Source organism: Conger conger, chromosome 16 (genome assembly GCF_963514075.1).
Source record: "Conger conger chromosome 16, fConCon1.1, whole genome shotgun sequence".
NCBI classification, from domain to species: Eukaryota; Metazoa; Chordata; class Actinopteri; order Anguilliformes; family Congridae; genus Conger; species Conger conger.
In genome coordinates, this window is record NC_083775.1 from 16024279 (window position 1) to 16043233 (window position 18955).

General features: G+C 46.7%; 1 long non-coding RNA gene across 1 annotated transcript; it reads left to right on the forward strand.

Moving 5' to 3' along the window:
* Positions 1-221: 221 nt before the first annotated feature.
* Positions 222-12220, forward strand: LOC133113955 (uncharacterized). The gene is made up of 4 exons (XR_009705521.1): positions 222-585; positions 751-864; positions 11410-11459; positions 12059-12220. It is a non-coding gene; the product is annotated as an uncharacterized LOC133113955 (long non-coding RNA).
* The last annotated feature ends 6735 nt before the right edge of the window (positions 12221-18955 follow it).

Below are 18955 nucleotides of genomic sequence, written 5' to 3' on the forward strand. Positions count from 1 at the left end.
ATTAGTGCTCCAAGGGCTATTTATGACAGAATCCACGCCAGAATCTCTTGCTGACAGAACGATCCGCGGCATGTCACCTGCTTAATGACTTGCAGCTGCACCTGCACGTGAAACCGCTTCGTGACTTTTGGTATTGGCTGAAGCCTGAGGGGTTGTTTTGCTAGTCGGTCATAAACCGCCTGTGCCCGTTTGATTTGTTAAAGAGCTTTATTCCGCGTTATGCTGTGCTTCAGTCATTACATTTCCATTTGCGTGAAATTATGTAACTTTCGAGTGCGCGGACTGTTACATTTTATGTACTATGCCTAATGTAATCTATCATAGTGGCCACTGGAAATAGAAGCATACGACTATAGCCACAGAAAACGGCAGATGTTGGGCCGAAGTTATACACGTGCATTAGTGCAAATGGAAACTGTATTAGTACAAAACTAAACATGAACATTAGCTCCATTAAATTACCAGACCTTCTAACATGCGATTCGATCATTACTGATGCCACAAGTGTGGCACATTCCACGTGATTCCGCAAAAAGCAATTTCTAAAAATCTTGCCAGCTGTAAAAGCGACTGTTGCCCTCCAAGGTAAATTTGCTAGATCAGTTTAATGGGAACCTAGCTATTCTTAGCTGTCGGATTTGATTAGAGTTTTGTCCTGGGCATATGCACTCAACAATGTGCTTTTGGAATAATGCTATATTGGTGTTAACGGGGATGGTTATGGGTTCATGGCGGGTGTCTATTTTGCAGACCCTTCGTGTGGCAGAAAGATGGCTATCAAACCCGTTCCCAGCATCTCCTGTTCCCGGTAGAGGACTGCGCGATCCCCTGGTCTTTCTTGGTCGCTTCCAGCGAAGGCTTACGGTAAGAGACGCCGAGGCTCGAGTTATCGAAATCTATTTCAGACACGACGCAGTCCAGTGGGAACTAGGCGCAATTCCGGTCCTAAAATAACTACACGAGGATCCGTCTGACGAGCTCAATGTGGTGCGACTTGCGACTGCATCAGGACCAGTCCGAGATGCTCTCGCAGCCTGGGCGTGTCCGGGCAACAGTGACACACAAACGCGTGCTAAAAATAGACACGTGCACATCCCGCCTCCACCGCCTACTCGACAGGTGGTCTTTATTGCAACATTACTGGCAGATGCTTCAGGCCTTTTATTAGCAAATACCGTAGTCGTCTCGTCCCATCAACTACACCTTCTGCGGGGGCTGTTGTGCACTGGCAGAGATGTCCCATGTTTGTGACTGATCAGGATCCCTTCTCTGATTCTTATTTCAGTGTCTAAATAAAAACCTCACATCCCCGAGGTGGCCGATTTAATTTTGGTTTGATCATACAATACCACCTATAGCGTCACTTCCCAATTCAATTATAGTTTTCTGTCTTTCGTATTTAGAATATATTAATAAAGCCTGGAACAGTAAAACCATCGTGCCTCAGGGAACAGAATCCAATTTTGAGCCTGGTGCTCTGCTTGAAGCTTACAGTTGCTCGTACAAACCAGCAGAGGACAGGCTTGCGGCGTAAATCCACAGGCTAGTTCCGTTTCCCAGAGAGTCCCGCGGAAACTAGCGTTTGTTCCCGAGCTCTCTTTCGGTCAGTATGAGCTCTGCATCATAAAGTATCACCCCCGGAGGCGATGCCTTTATTTGTGTGGGTTGTATGGGCCCTATCTGCACGTCTGCACCATGGGGTGACTGCCGTTGCCCTTGGTGTGAATTTTTATGAAATTGTAGTGTAGTGCACTATAGTGCTAAAGGGCCTTTTCCATTATTCCTTTTTTTCCACCTGTCATCATTTATTAATCTTTAGTCCATACCACACAGTTGTTGTGCATCCTGTTTGTTCCTCAAAAGGGTTGCTGATGGATTCGGTGGGAGGTATGGCGCCCTGGCGCAGAACAGCTGGGGCTGGTTAGAAGGGGGGGGGAGCAGGGTGGTATTTGAGGAAAGGAGGGGACATGTTGTTTTGAGTATCGAGACACATTCACCGTTCCGCCACCTCGCCCCTCCCTGTGATGGAGTGACAGCTGCGTTGGCCAATAGCGAGCAGTGAAGAACATGACTCTTTCACAGGTGAGCCTACGTCCAGGTTGCTAGGTTTGAATAGAGGTGAGGGGTGGCACCGTTATTTTCAGGCACATTTCCTGAGCCGTTTGAGTTTTCTCTTCATCTTCAAAATGGAGGAAATGTAAGCTGCGCTGCTGAACAAATCGGCAAGTAATATCATTTGTAAGTGAACTAACGAAGAGGAACTTTGCATCGGTTGTTGAAAATAGAGGGAGTAAGGACTACGCTATTGTTTCCGTGGGAACGGAGGAGCTCCTCCATGTGTGTGTGGACTTCTGTGCGTGTACGCGCTTGCGTGTTTGTGTTCATCTGTATTTGCTCACCTCTGCACGCGGTGCGGTTGATTCTGTCCTGTGTGTGTGTGAGGATGAGCTGGACATCTGTTCCTGAAGGGCTGCTGGCCTATTGAGGGGTGTCATTAAAGGCAATATTGCGCCCCCCCCATGGTAAAAATGGCGACTGGCTGTTAAGTACTGTGGGACACGGACAGGCTCATTCAGTGCCATTAGGTAACCATGCACCTGACCCATTAGGCAGCAATAGGGCTGCTCTCACTGCGCTTCAGAGGCCTTTTAGTCAGTCTGTCCATCTGCTGGTGTTAGAGCTGCGTGCCACTACGCGGCGTTCTGCTTCTGTTACCCGCCTTCCTCTCAGTTTGCAGCAGGCCGCCATCTTAACTCAGGATCTCTTCTCACTCTCCTGTCCGAGAGCAATGGTTTAAGGACAGGGCCCGGGGGCCGGGCTGTGCCGTGAGTGGTAACGGAGTTCCACCCGAGTTCATAAACCCACCGCCCGTGTTCGAAAACCCTGCCGTACATTGGCGCCCTGCTGAAGTGGAAAAGCTTGAGCCGGGAGGATAAGTGCGCTGATCGGCTGGCGAAATAAGTATAAGTGTGGCTTGCTTTTTAAACCTGCTGAAATGACGTTCCTGTGATGCTGGAGGACTGGGAAAGTGGCCTGCCTCTGCGTGAGCACTGATTCATCAGTCTGCTGCACTGGTCCAAACACCAAAAGTGTATTATTCTGTGCCTCCAGTGCCAGCTCAGCCCCATAAAGCACTTTAGCCAACCTTCCCATGGAGAAGGCCGAGCTTGGGGTGTGGGGGGTGAGTGTGTTGGCACTGTGTGGAGACGGTTTAATTGTGCATTGCTCTGTTTGTTTGGTGCAGGGGAGGGAGGGAAGGAGGGCCTGTTTCCTACCTCTCCTAGCCAACGGCCAATGCTGAGTCTCCATAACACACACACACACACACACACACACGCGCACACACACGCTGGTGTTTGATTTTCCTCTGAAGCACACATGCTTTATGTTGATGTTGATCACTGGCAGTTAAACACACACACAAGCACATTTCACTGACTAACAGATCATTACACCGGAAATCAATAGAAGCCGTCTCTTTACTTTATTCAGGGCATGCCTCAACCTGCCCACACCCCCCCCCCCTTCTCTCTCTCTCACATGCACTCTCTCTCTCACGCTCACTCTCTCTCACGCTCACTCTCTCTCACGCTCACTCTCTCTCTCGCTCACTCTCTCTCGCTCTCTCTCTCTCTCTCTCTCTCACTCTCTCTTGGCGATGCAATGTTTGTGTTATGCTGCAGAAGCCATACTGTATCTCGCCTCTCTCGTCTCCCAGAGTCATGACTTCAGAGTGTGTGCCAAACAAACTGGCCTCTTCTCTCACTGCAAACACGGAGCCCACACAGTCGGCGGAGAGACCCGCCAGTGCTCCGCTCATTTCCTCTTTCATCACGTTTACATTTGCATCAAGGTAATCATTGCATGTGGAGGCCTGTGTTTGTGTTTCCACCCAGCCTTAACCGCTCCGAGTCCTGTAAAAACACTGAGTAACCTGTGTAAACAAATAACCTTCCAAGACCACGTCTCCCTTCCCAGCGACACGCCGGTTATGAAATGCTATCCGGAGTGGATTTTTTGGAACGTTTTCTAGGAACGTATTCTTAGTCGGCGTTCTGGAGCTCGATTGGTTTCAGTTCCCCGTCGTGATTACGACATCGGCATTAGAATGTTCGGTTTAAATCATTCTAATCACAAAATTCATGATCTTACGCCTTAAAGGGTTTAATGGGCTTCCACGCAAGCGTAACCTCTCCTCTCTCCCACAGAATATTTCTATTTTTCAGTTTCCCCACACCTGTAGCTCCTCCATGTTAACCTATTGTTTACGCTTGCCATAAACAGGAGGGGGAGGGCCCATAAGACACAAGGCTGTCCTCTGACCGACCGGGCCAGGGCTTGAACAACAAGAGTTACTTGAGGAGTGTGTGTCCGTTCTGCGAACACCTGCTCTGAGAATGGGATGGGATGTAGTGTTATTATCAGGGGGCAGACAGCGGAGAAGTACCAGGGTTAATTAGACCATTTTTCCAGGAGGTTCCAGTTTGGTTGAACAGAAATTGTTGTCTGGTTGCTGGTATTGGCTGCTGTCAGTAGCGTTAAGGAAGGTTTCTGGCCCTGGAGAGACGGGAGCGTACGATATGCATTTAACCTGGGGCGACATGGCTCAGGCAGTAAGAGCAGTCGTCTGGCAGTCGGAGGGCTGCCGGTTCGATCCCCCGCCCGGGCTGTGTCGAAGTGTCCCTGAGCAAGACACCCAACTCCCAAATGCTCCTGACAAGCTGGTCGGGGCCTTGAATGGCAGCCAATCGCCGTCGGTGTGTGAGTGTGTGAGTGTGTGAGTGTGTGAGTGTGTGAGTGTGTTTATGAATGGGTGAATGGAGAAGCATCAGTTGTACAGAGCTTTGGATAAAGGCGCTATATAAATGCCTGCCATTTACCATTTACCAACCTTTCCGGCTCCTCTGACCGGACGAAGCAGGCACGTGCAGCGGGGGTGGAACCCCAGCCTACACCTGGGCCTGTCTGGGAACAAATATTTACAAAAGCCGGGTCAAAATGAATCGCGCCCAGCGAAAACAGCCGAGTGATAAAAGAAGTAGGTGTACTTCCGTGTCCCATCGAGGTTTATTTTGATAGCGTTGTAATGGTCTCGATAGAATTCACATGTTTTGTTCCTCAAGGGGAGATACTGGGCCTATCGCGGCATGGCGGGAAATGGCCGTCAAAACAACCGTCTGCCCCGCCCCAGTCTCTGTTTACACCCGACAGTAGTGTTGACAGTCCAGAACCGGGGCCAGTCACCGGCTGGGTAAACTGCAGGGTGAATCCCTGCCTAATGTGCCATTATTATTATTATTATTAATAATAATAATAATAATAATAATAAGTCAAGTCCTCAATTGTTCCCCACAGGAAGTGCAGTTCAAACAGGAATACAGGTTAGGTTTTGTTTTGAGAGAGAAAACAAAATGATCTATTTATTGGTTTATTTGAAAGGGCCAGACACAAGCAATAATGATGTCAGCAAAATAATGGTGCCTAATGCTCTGTACGTGTGCATACTGTATAGCTGAAGCAAATGGCTGTAAATGGGAACTAAAGTCTAAAGTAATGTGCATCACACGTATGTATTCATATTTGTAGAGGTTTTCTTATGTACACTGTGAATTTGTAGTTCAATCTTCATTTTTATTCTTGCTGTTGCATGCACACCGCTACAATACATAAAGTATTTGTATTTTTTGGCATGCTTGCATGTGTGTGTATATTTATATATATATATGTGTGTGTGAGCGAGTGAGTAGGTGTGTGCATGTGTGTATGTGTGTATTTGTAGGCTTGCATCTATGTGCGTGTGCGTGCGCTTGCGTGTTTGTATGTGCGTGTGTGTGTGTGTGCTTGCATGTTTGTATGTGTGTGTGTGTGTGTGTGTGTGTGTGTGTGTGTGCATGCATGTGTGTGCGCTTGCGTGTTTGTATGCGTTTCTAAAACAGCCACCAGGCCTGGGAGTGGGGTGCTGGTCTGAGGAGGGCGACCTCATTAACCCCAGCAGGTGAGTGGGTAATGGGTCAGCTGACAGACAGAGAGCCCTGCCTCATTACACCTGAAGGAGCGGATGGTCCTAACGCATGAGAGATCAGTGAAAGCCCGGTACTTAGCGTGGGCATCGGACACACACACACTTCACACACACACACACACACACACACACACTTCACGCACACTAGTCTCTAGAGTTTGTAAAGAATGGTGTAAAAAAACAAAACAAAGAAATACAGTGAGCAGCAGTTCTGCGGCGGGAACGTCTTGTTAATGAGAGGCGTCAGGGGAGAATGGCCAGACTGGTCAAAGCTGATGTGCTAACGCAAATAAGCACACATTACAACAGTGGCATGCAGAAGAGCATCTCTGAACACACAACGCATCATAACTCATTGAGTAGATCATAATTCATTGAGTAGATAAGCTACAGCAGTAGAGGTCAAAAAAAAAAAAGTCTAATAAATACTTAGAAGTGCTCACTGAGTTTATATTATATAGTTAAACTCTTCCTGTTAATGTATGCTTTTGTAGTTCAAGCTGCTCAGTGTTGAACGAGGTAAAAACACAATTGTGGATTAGAATTCAGCTGTGCCATTTAAACATCCATTTTATATTCACTGAAGCCTCTCCTTGTTCTTGGCCCACTGTACAGTCTACATCCAACTGTATTAGGACTGATGATGACTCTTGGTCTGTTTCCCGGTAACTGAGGCCAGGAGGGTAGACTGTGTTCTCAGAACCCAAAAGACCCTTATGTAAAAATTGTTATTCAGAGCTGGCCCTGATCATCCAGTCCCAGAAACATGGCCCATCCTGACCGTTCTCTTTTTTAGGGTGGGTTTGGGCCAGCTGGTTTATCTGCTGAGAGGAGTCCAGATCAGTGGATCAATTATGCCAGTCCCATGGGACAGCCTGCCTAGAAGGCACTCCACTGTCTCTCTCTCTCCACCTCTCTCTTTCTCTCTCTCTGTCTCAATCTCTATCTCTGACATTCTCTCTCATGTGCTCTTTCTCTCTCTCTCTCCCACTTGCTCTTGCACTCTCCCTCTCGCTCTGTCTTGTTCTCTCTCTCTCTCTCGCTCACTCGTTCTCTCTCTCTCTCGGATGCACAAACATTCGTTAGGTAACTTGGACTTACATAAAAAATGCAATTGTGTAATCAAAACGGCTAAAGTAAAACAAATGACTCTAGGGGACAGTTTTATGGTCAGTTGCAACGGTCTCTATGGCTTGTGTGTTGTTATGTGTGATACCAGGCTTGGTCCAGTGGTAGGCGGTTTGTACACAGAAGCCTAAATGAGGATGGGAAGGCCTGAATGGCCAGTCTCTCATCAGCAAAGTCATGTTCTTGTGTATTTTTTATCTTTGCTACACTGCAAAAAGCATTTTTTGAAAATTGTAATATCTGAACGATATTAGCCTTATTAAAAAAATATGAAGTTTCATTACAAGACTAAAACACTTAAGTTATTATTATTATTATTATTATTATTATATATGTATATATAATTTTTTGCAGTGTAGCTGTCCAAAATATTGTTGCTATTGCTTGCAGTGCCCTGATAATAGGGGATTTGCGGGCGATTTGTGCGTACACGCATGTCACAGCGCTACGGAGCGTGTGTGTGTGCAGCTCCGTTAATGTGATTACCGCGTCCCCGCTCGCCGCCCCGCTCGCACTGTTTGTTTCCTATCCCCCCCCCCGGTGGCGCGTTGGGCGGGAAGGCGGAGTACGGCCGCAAATGGGCCGAATGCGCCGCTCGAATGCAGGAGCACGCCTGGCGCCTGCACAGTACATTTCTGCCGCTGTGTTCCGTCCCCTGCCCGCCGGCCCTGTTTTGTAACGCGGCGCCTCTGTTTTTGTTTGGCTTTTTTTTTTCTTTCCTCTCCGCCCCTCCTCCCCCTCCCTCTATTCACTCCTTTACTACCAACTGACAGTGTAGTATGAAGGCTTGTGACCTGGACTTGTAACCCTGGTGTTGGTTTGGGTTTCATTTGCAGGGAGGGGGGACTGCTGTAGACCTGAGTTGCTTCAGTAAGCGCATCCAGGGGTCCTGTCTCACAAAGCTGTGAGATGCCAGACTAAGCGGGATAACTGTTCCGGGTCCTTCTCAGTGCAGTTATCCAGGGAACTCAGGTAATTTCTGGGGGGTATTTGACGAGGCTGGAGCACCGAGCTGGATAACTGCACTGAGTAAACCCCGGAACCTGGAAATCTGGAATATGGAATGTAGTTAAGAGCTGCCTTCCTGCTTTTACTCAATGCAGTTATCCAAGTAATCCTGCTTCGTGATACGGGCCCCAGGTGTATAAATGGGTTACTTGTGTGTGTGTGTGTGTTTTTAATGAACTGACTCCCTCGGTAAAGAGAATCTCCTGGATGGAAACGTCAACGTGTAAGGGTCTGTGAAATGTCCTGATTAAGATCGGCACGGTCTCCCTGTGAGCCCGGAGTACATGCGCGCTGGTGCCGCGCTTTCGCGCAGACCCTGACTGACTAACGCAGGGAGTGGGCCGTCCACTTACTCACTCCTTCCAGTTAATCGGCGCCGTTTGCCCAATGCTGTGCCTTGTTAGCTCAGAGGCTAACGTCCACCGCGAGGGAGGGAGACAGAGAGCTAGAAAGCAGGTGGTATCAGCACGTTGCTGCCATGGGAGAGAGGTTGGTGCATTGAGTGTTTGTGTGCGTGGGTGTGCATGCGTACGTTTGCGTGTCCGTGCTTGTATGCGTTTGTGTCAATGTTTGTGTGGGTGTTTAAGCATCGCTCCGCATTCAGGTGCGTGTGTACTGTGCACCTATGGATGTGTGTATGTCCGTGCTGCCATGCAAATATGTGTGCAAGTGTGAGCACGTGCGTTTGTGTCCTTACGCACGTGTTTGCTTGCCTCTGTGCAGTAAGTACCTAATGCACCTTTCTATAGGCTATAGGGCAAGAGATGGGAACTACTCTCTCCCCTCTGACACACACACACACTCACACAGTTTATAATAACATTGTTGCTGTCTGACTGGCGGCGGCTGTTATCATGCACGCCGTGTCACACACGTATGCTGAATTTCAAACATGATGCCGTCATGTTCCGACCCCGAGAACACCGCATTCATTTTCTTGTCTTCACATGTACAGTGGTGTGAAAAAGTGTTTGCCCCTTCCTGATTTCTTATTTTTTTTTGCATGTTTGTCACACTTAAATGTTTCAGATCATCAAACAAATTTAAATATTAGTCAAAGACAACACAAGTAAACACAAATTGCAGTTTTTATATGAAGGTTTTTATTATTAAGGGAGCAAAAAAATCCAAACCTACATGGCCCTGTGTGAAAAAGTGATTGCCCCCTAAACCTAATAACTGGTTGGGCCACCCTGAGCAGCAACAACTGCAATCAAGCGTTTGCGATAACTTGCAATGAGTCTCTTACAGCGCTGTGGAGGAATTTTGGCCCACTCATCTTTGCAGAATTGTTGTAATTCACCCACATTGGAGGGTTTTTGAGCATGAACCGCCTTTTTAAGGTCATGCCACAGCATATCAATAGGATTCAGGTCAGGACTTTGACTAGGCCACTCCAAAGTCTTCATTTTGTTTTTCTTCAGCCATTCAGAGGTGGACTGTTTGGTGGTGTGTTTGTGCATTGTCCTGCTGCAGAACCCAAGTTCGTTTCAGCTTGAGGTCACAAAGAGATGGCCGGACATTCTCCTTCAGGATTTTTTGGTAGACAGCAGAATTCATGGTTCCATTTATCACAGCAAGTCTTCCAGGTCCTGAAGCAGCAAAAGCAGCCCCAGACCATCACACTACCACCACCATATTTTACTGTTGGTATGATGTTCTTTTTCTGAAATGCGGTGTTACTTTTATGCCTGATGTAATGGGACACACACCTTCCAAAAAGTTCAACTTTTGTCTCGTCAGACCACAGAGTATTTTCCCAAAAGTCTTGGGGATCATCAAGATGTTTTCTGGCAAAATTGAGACGAGCCTTAATGTTCTTTTTGCTCAGCAGTGGTTTTCGTCTTGGAACTTTTTTTGGCCATTTTTGCCCAGTGTCTTTCTTATGGTGGAGTCATGAACACTGACCTTATCTGAGGCAAGTGAGGCCTGCAGTTCTTTGAATGTTGTTGTGGGGTCTTTCATGACCTCTTGGATGAGTCGTCGCTGCGCTCTTGGGATAATTTTAGTCGGCCGGCTACTCCTGGGAAGGTTCCCCACTGTTCCATGTTTTCACCATTTGTGGATAATGGCTCTCACTGTGGTTCGCTGGAGTCCCAAAGCTTTAGAAATGGCTTTATAACCTTTTCCAGACTGATAGATCTCAATTACTTTCTTTCTCATTTGTTCCTGAATTTCTTTAGATCTCGGCATGATGTCTAGCTTTTGAGGATCATATGGTCTACTTCACTTTGTCAGGCAGGTCCTATTTAAGTGATTTCTTGATTGAGAACAGGTGTGGCAGTAATCAGGCCTGGGTGTGGCTAGAGAAATTGAACTCAGGTTTGATAAACCACAGTTAAGTTATGTTTTAACAGGGGGGGCAATCACTTTTTCACACAGGGCCATGTAGGTTTGGATATTTTTATCCCTTAATAATCAAAACCTTCATTTAAAAACTGCATTTTGTGTTTACTTGTGTTGTCTTTGACCAATATTTAAATTTGTTTGATGATCTGAAACATTTGAGTGTGACAAACATGCAAAAGAAAAAAGAAATCAGGAAAGGGGCAAACACTTTCACACTACTGTAGCTGATTCTTTCATGCTAAATTGAAATTTTGTTTCAATTATATGCTTAATAATGGAATTCGATCGAAACTGGGTAATTAAAGGCGGGGTAGGCGATCTTTGGGCGCGAGCAGAATCTGGGCAGAAGAAAGTTTTTCAAAGTATACAAAAACTTTTTGAACAACTCACCTTTCTGTCGCCCACACTGGTTCGTCATTACTGTAGCCAGTCAGCCTTTGATAGGCAGGTCAGCCCACTGCCTGGCTGAGAGCTGCCCTCATTGCATGTTAGCTGCAGGGAGCGATGAAAAACAGAAGTTCCTGAAAATGTGTCCAGGGACAATCTCAGAATATCAGATTTTTTTTTCCCAGAGCAGTTGGTTTATTGCTAGATGTCAGAATGTGAAGAATTGCACCAAATATTAACATAATTATTATACTTTATACTACAAAATAACAGTTAAAGAAAAATGTGTCCCTCCTGCTGGGCAGGTTTTGTACCTGACTTCAATCTCTGGCTTGCCTAATTTTGCCTAATTAAAAACCGCGTCTCTGAAAACCTCCATACAAACAAACTGAACGGAATTGAACAGACCTTTGACTGGAATAATTACTGTAATTGTACAGGGAGCTCAGTGTGCATGAATGATTGGTTACATAAATTGTCTGACGTCTCCTGACACCCCCCCCTGCCTTCCCCAGCTCACCGTGTTCCTGCTGCGGTGGAGAATTCGTGGCAGGATCGGTCCGAGGTGAGTCAGCCGGCACACTGCTGGGTTCAAAATGTAAAATAAAGGGCCAGGCAGGTGATTCTGGCTCGGTCGGACATTAACCCAGCCGCACAATTACAGGGAGAGTGTACGTCGGTCAGGAGCAGGCATGGGCAAATGCCCGCACGTCCTTTACGTGGTGGAGGGTCAGGGGGTCAGAATGGACAGGTGCTGGTTTGGTACCGGCTGATGCTGTTGCTGATATCTCCACAGCATCACGCTCCTCACCACGGCATCACACTCTTCACCGTGTCATCATGCCCCTCACCACGACATCACGCCCCTCACCATGACATCACACTCTTCACCACGGCATCACGCTCCTCACCACGACATCACGCCCCTCACCATGACATCACACTCTTCACCACGGCATCACGCTCCTCACCACGACATCACGCCCCTCACCACGACATCACACGCCTCACCACGACATCACGCTCCTCACCACGACATCACGCTCCTCACCACGACATCACACGCCTCACCACGACATCACGCTCCTCACCGTGTCATCACGCCCCTCATACTCTTTGCAGGTACTACTTGGCACGATGTAACCTGGCTATTCTGTTTTGCAGCTGACTGACCTCTGTAGATCTGATTGTCTTCTTCAGTGGAGACTTCCTCTTACTGCTCAGTACACTTCTTGCTGAGTCATCACATACCTGTCAAACGAGTCCTGCCAGGTAACAGCGGCTGCACCCTCTGCCCTGCAGTGCGATGCCCGTGGTTGAACTCAGTAACCCCCCCCCCCCCCCCCCAGCCTTTACTGGGAAGACTGTCCCCCCGGAATGAGTGTCGAGTCAGCTCGCCGAGGCCACGGCCCTCCCGACCGACTCCCGCCACTGACTAATGCGCGCGTTTCACGGCCGAGCTGTCGCGCGCTCTGCCCAGCGGAGGGGAACAAACGCCGGGCCGGCGGGGCGAGCGGACAGGAGGTGTCGGACGGCGAGCTGTCGTCTCCAGCTGGGCTCGCGTCTCGCGTCTCGTTAGCGCCGCGGATGCTAACCGAGCCGCTCTCTCAGGGGTTGCCGGGCCGACCCGGTCTTCCTGCGACGTCACGGCGGGCGAGCTCCGCCTGCGCGTAACGCCGGCAAGCTCGAGACCTCGGCACGATCGAAGCGCTTCGGCGAAAACGCGGGTGAATCGAGTTCAGGTCATCTCGGGTGAATTGCGTGCCGTTCCGGTGAACTGTTGCCGGCACTGTGGTGTTCTGTTTCGCGCTCAGATGGCCAGGCGGAGATGGGATGACTCGTTTGGAGAAACTGAAAGTATGTTTTACAAAGCTTTGGGCTATGGGTGAAAGGCTGGAGAGGTACTGGTGGAGATGTTTCATCTTGATGTTGAAGCTCTTTATCACATCTCTTGTAATCATGCCTCACTTATAGTTTGACTTGCCATAACTTTCCTGTAAGCCAATGCTTACTGTGAAATAGACTTGAAGTTCTGAAACTGATACTTTGTCCTGTGTGTTGTAATTGTTCTTATAAGTATACACTCAAGCTTCTGCAACCCTTTGGGTAAAAGCATCTGCCCAATAAATTGTTATGTAATGTGGAGATGGACAGCAGCTGGCAAGGAAATACAGCTACAAACACAGACATTTTAATCAACATAAAATGTTATTGTACACAGCGACACATATATAATGGTCATGCTTAGACCCCCCGTCAAATTAGCATTAATTTTCAATTAAAATTCCTGCTCACAGCTGGGAATTCAACATTCAAATATTCATATCAACATTCTTATGACATCGTGCATTTTATATCATCATGCATTTCGGTTCGAATCAAGTTTCATTGAAAGAGTTCTGCAGGAAACTTTGACTTGCCTAATTGCAGTCAAGATCAAGATTCTACTGTCAAGGATGGCGTTCCACTCTCTTCTAATGAGACGGCTTTTTTCCTGAAACGAGAAAGCCGGCTCTGTCGAGTCCCGACGAAGTTTATTCTCCAGTGAGCTGAAAGGTGGCGGCAGCGTATTTGCAGGGGTTGGCGGAGAGGTTTGAAGCAGATATCAGATGAAGGACAGCCTCTTGGAAGAAGGGGCGAGTCTGTTAGCGATGCAGATAATGAGTTTTCCCTTTCTGCCTCATAGCGCCTGCCAGGGGCACTCATTAAAATGGCGCACGTCAAACCGCCACCCTCCGCAGTGTTTGTCAGATATGTAATTGAGGTTATGTAATGGGCCCCTCTCTGAGCGTCTCAGCGGAAGCTTCCGGTCTTTCTGATGTGCGGTAAGAGAGGGGCGGGGCTAAAGCCGGTCGCCCGGGGGGAAGGGTGGCGCAGGGCGTCGGGCGGTTGACGTCGGGGCCGTGGCGGATTACGCCATTAAGACGCCCCTGCTGTATTTTCTCTGTGGGGCCTTCTCTGTCTCTGACCCCCCTCTGCTTTCAACTTGTCTGAATAAAGCAAAAAAAGGTTCTAACTTTATTTTTTATTTTTTTTTGACAAATTAGTTGGTGTCATGAATATATTGTTTATAGGGCACTAAATGCAGTCCCCAAATACAGCAAGGCCAATTCCTTTATTTGGGGTTGAGATAAAAAAAAGATGAACACAAGGCAAGAGTTCAGAATTTCAGCTTTTATTTCCTGGTGTTTACACTGTAGAACCTGCACAGCTAGACCAATGAGGGAATAGCTGGAGGTGAAGGGACGACGTGTTCTTTCCTGGCTGTTGAATGAAAGATTTTAATTAACAAACTCCGCACACGAACAGAGCACAATTATGTTTAGGAATATACTGGGTCTGTTGCCACGGGTCGGATATGGATTGACCTGCCCCATATCCCGCTTACAACTGGCCTGAAACAGATCAGTAATATTCCTAATATTCTCCGTTCGTAAACGGGGCCGTTTTGAAAGCTTAGTGGTTACTCTCGTTCCACTCGTTGATCTGACTCCATTTAAGATATATAATTTAGAAATTTAGGTTTGGAATTTACGCGACCTCGGGAGTGATTACACTCGACTCGTACCTGCGCCACTATTACTCAATATATGTTCTCGCGATTTAACATTATTGCTGAATATCTCAGTTCGGTGTAGAACTCAGAGGCTGAGGGTCCAGTCAACACAATACATACAACACTGTCATGATAGTTGCGAGCCCAGGTCGGCGCAGCATTAACTGGGCTCCTTAGAGCTAATTAGACAGGAACCGGCGTATTAACGCCCATGGGTTCCCTTCGCGTCCAATCACAAGAGCCATGCCTAACCGACCCTTTACGTTGGCCGAAACTTGCTGGCCTCACAGCTTAGAACTATCACAGGGGTACCAAGCTCTCTGTTCGGTGTAGAACTCAGAGGCTGAGGGTCCAGTCAACACAATACATGCAACACAGTCATGATAGTTGTGAGCCCAGGTCGGCGTAGCATTAACTGGGCTCCTTAGAGATAGTTCGACAGAAACCGGCGCATTAACGCCCATGGGTTCCCTTCACATCAAACCACAAAAGCCTTGCATAGCCGACCCTTTACGGTGGCAGAAACTTGCTGGCCTCACAGCTTAGAACTATCACCTGTACCACGGGACTGCCGATCGGTCAGTCCTTGGTCCCCATTGTCCCCCTCAATATTCAGTTGTAATTTAGGCTGAAAAGGTACAAGATGAATTAGAGTCATGGAGATCACGCAAGTTACAAACAAAATAATTTATTTCCAGACGGGTAGGCAGTTAGCGTAGAATAAAACAGTCAATTACAGTCAATAGACAAATTAAAGATAAATAGAATAGAGTGAAATCTTACCCAGCCTGCTTTCGCTACACACATATACAAAGTATGCACAGTGTGGGAAATCGAGTGCGATCTTCCCGATACTTACATACACGCATACCTACATAAGACATGTTGTGTGGGAAGTCGAATACGATCTTCCACTGCTACACATACATACATACATACCCAAGACATGTTGTGTGGGAAGTCGAATACGATCTTCCCGATACTTACATAGACGCATACCTACATAAGACATGTTGTGTGGGAAGTCGAATACGATCTTCCACTGCTACACATACATACATACATACCCAAGACATGTTGTGTGGGAAGTCGAATACGATCTTCCCGATACTTACATAGACGCATACCTACATAAGACATGTTGTGTGGGAAGTCGAATACGATCTTCCCAGATTGGTCTGTCTCCCTTGCTTTTATGCCAAATCACACGTTTGAAACCAGGCGGCAGTGCCATAAATCAACCTGGAGGGGTGGTCAAATCTGGAATTTAGACCCCCACCGTTGGGGGTTGTTGAGTAGGGAAAATGAGATGATTACCAGGAGAGGACGTGTAGGTTTTCCCTTGAGTTATTGAAACTATGGTTTATTAAAATCCATTTGGTATGAAATGTATCTCATCTGATTCCTTGACTTTACTGGATCACATCCATACCAAACAGATTATCCTAATGTTTTGTTATGGTGCAGTTATCATGAAACTTCCCTCCTGATTATCCATTTTACATGCAATTCCTGTTACCATTACATAAGACTTAATGCAATAATACAAGGATCACATGGGCAATGTTTTCAAGGTGTTACCGGGTCTATTTACCATCTAAACAACAGTTTTGAGGTTTTCATTCAAGAGAGTAGTCCCTGGGGTAATGACAGCAGTGCCCAAAGGAGGGCACTGTGGTACTGCCCGGAGTCTTTCCCCCTGGAAGTGACCAGGTGTGGGGCCATAAGATGTTAGGCACATTCCTTTCCCGGGAGTTTTAATGGCCCACATGGCCTAATTGCCCGGGAACCGCTCATCCACCCACCATATATCTCTCCTTTATCATCTTGGTGTCACTGGTCTGGAACTCCTCAAAAGGTACTACAAACAGTATTGTCCTTTGTCCCTTTTGACACGCCCCAGAACCCCCACCTCACAAATGGCAGAGTCAACCCCCAGCTCACAGGCTCTTCACAGATGGCAGCCCCATCATATCTATGAATGCTGTAGTTGGGAGTTTTCATGATAACTGCATTATGCTGTAAATATGTCTTTGTGCCTCTCATGGTAATATACCTTTTGGATAAACCTGATTTGGGTGAATGAAAGGAAAGGAGACATCCCAGACTGTTTGGTTTCTTCTCCTTATCTCCGAAATCCAGTTCTAAACAGTGAGTCACCCATCTATAATTTACAGCCAGGCCCACCCGGCAGGGGGCTAAAACACCTGGCTTCTACAGAGACTTTTTGTCCAGTTTCCCCTCGGCTCCTGAATGGTTGTGATATCAAAAGGTAGACTGTTACAAAAACTAGACCATTACACCAGTCGCACTGAACCAATCAGAATAACACCAAACATCACTATATTCTGACCTGGGATTATCATGAAACATCTTTATACCATCTCCAATATTCCTGTTCTGGAATGTGAGAAAATCCTTCTCTAGCTCTCCCCCACAGGCATGTGTGCCAATGGTGGGGGCTAACAATGTAGGAGGGGGAAAGTCAGCAAGCTGACCAGCGCATGAGACCAAATGTTCCTTATGACCGGCTTACAGATTCCCCCCTATGGCCCCGAGGGACAAACAACACAGTTCCAAGGGGTCACTGTGAAAGCCGTGGCTGTACATGTAATTCCCTGCGGATGCTTGGGGTCTCAATCCCGACAGTGTTGGCACCTGCAGGGGGCTGAGCACCGAAACAGCAGGGCTAGAAGATTTTAGGGAGTGGAATGAGGCTGGTGATGACGGACTCTCAGAACACCCAGTCCCACCAGTCCCACCATATGTAGGTATCCTGGGCAGAGCCGGTAGAGGAGCTGGCCCTGGACGACCCGTTGCACCAGGTCCATTAGGTCAGTCAGAGACCACGCACACTGTCCAGAAATAGTGTCCTTCCACCACAGAGAGACGTCCACCTCCAGCGGAATTTTCCTCAGAACGCAGATCTGACCCATTACGAAGTCCTCAATCACTTCCAGTCAATCAAGTGACGCGCTGGAAAGGTCAGACCTTCATGCGTGAAGGAGCTCATCTCGCTGATGACGTACTACTGTGGGTGAGACACCTGGACGATCTCAGCATGGCCAGACAAAAACTGAACACCAATACATTTGGCACAAAATGGGAAAATATTGTTAGACATATAATAATGACAAGATGTTTCATGACAACCAGTGCGAGTGGTGAATATGGTCTTCATGTCCCTTATAGAGATATGCACCAATACGGTGATCTAATTTAAATACCTGATTCTTCACTACTACGCAGGTTGAGCGTATGGTAGTGGAATTTAGATCGACCTGTTTTAGGTGAATCAAAGGAAAAGAAACCAAGAATCCAATATAAACAGTACAACTATTTATAGTAAACATACAAACAATACATAGACACATTAATGAAGTGGATAAAGAATATTTTATCTTTGTTCTGACACAATCCACCTATGCCAGCCTAAGGCCTCAATGAATTCCCTTACGACATGACTAGGGTTCTTGTGCAGACAAAAGTCCAGAATATCTTGCTGGCAGCAGCAAACCAACCCTTGGCATATGTTCTGCAGGCTAAGACACGCTCGATGGTATGGGTCTGATGGACAAGTGAACAGCTAATAGAATGGAGCGCCTGCGCTTCAGATCTAACAGCCGTGAATATATTTTTTGTAAACTATGAATGATATGTTTGAGACCAGTGATCATCTGGTTTACCAAACTTGATGAAATTTAGGATAATGAATTATCCTATAAGTATTTGGAAGGCACGTCTGCCTAAGAATTCAGGAACTAAATTATCGAGCTGTGCCTGTAGCCATGCATACTACTATATTGCAGTATATCGCATGCAGAACAGAATACTGGGACGGTTAAAACTAACATATACCAAACACAAGATGTATAACGCAGCTATTTGCTTCAAAATATAAACATTTATGCAGGGTGAATATCTGCATAAATCCATACGTCCAATCAAAGAATGAATTAAAAACAATAAAAATATACACATTTATGCAGGGTGAATGGCTGCATAAATCCGTAATCAAATGAAAGAATGAATCAAAAACAATAAAAATATACATTTATGCAGGGTGAATGTCTGCATAAATCTGTAATCAAATTAAATAATTAATCAAAAACAATAAAAATATATACATTTATGCAGGGTGAATGTCTGCATAAATCTGTAATCAAATTAAAGAATTGATCAAAAACAATACATCAAAACAAAACAATTCATACACTCTCTCAAGATAAACCATTGAGAGTGCAGGTTCACTGCTCTTACAACAAGAAACACCACACATGACAAACACTTAGGGAAGGAGAGACAAGACGCACAAAGGGAGCAGTGAGAGCTGTGAGGGGGGGCAGTGAGGAACTGAAAAGCTTGAAACTGTGGGGGGAGTAGAATGACCCATAAATCAGTCCTTGCCAGAAAATGACCCCCCTTGTTAGGTTTTATGCCCAGAGGTGTAAATAAGAGGAGGAATTGCTTCTTCTCTTTTACTCTGAAATTTGCTTAAACATTTT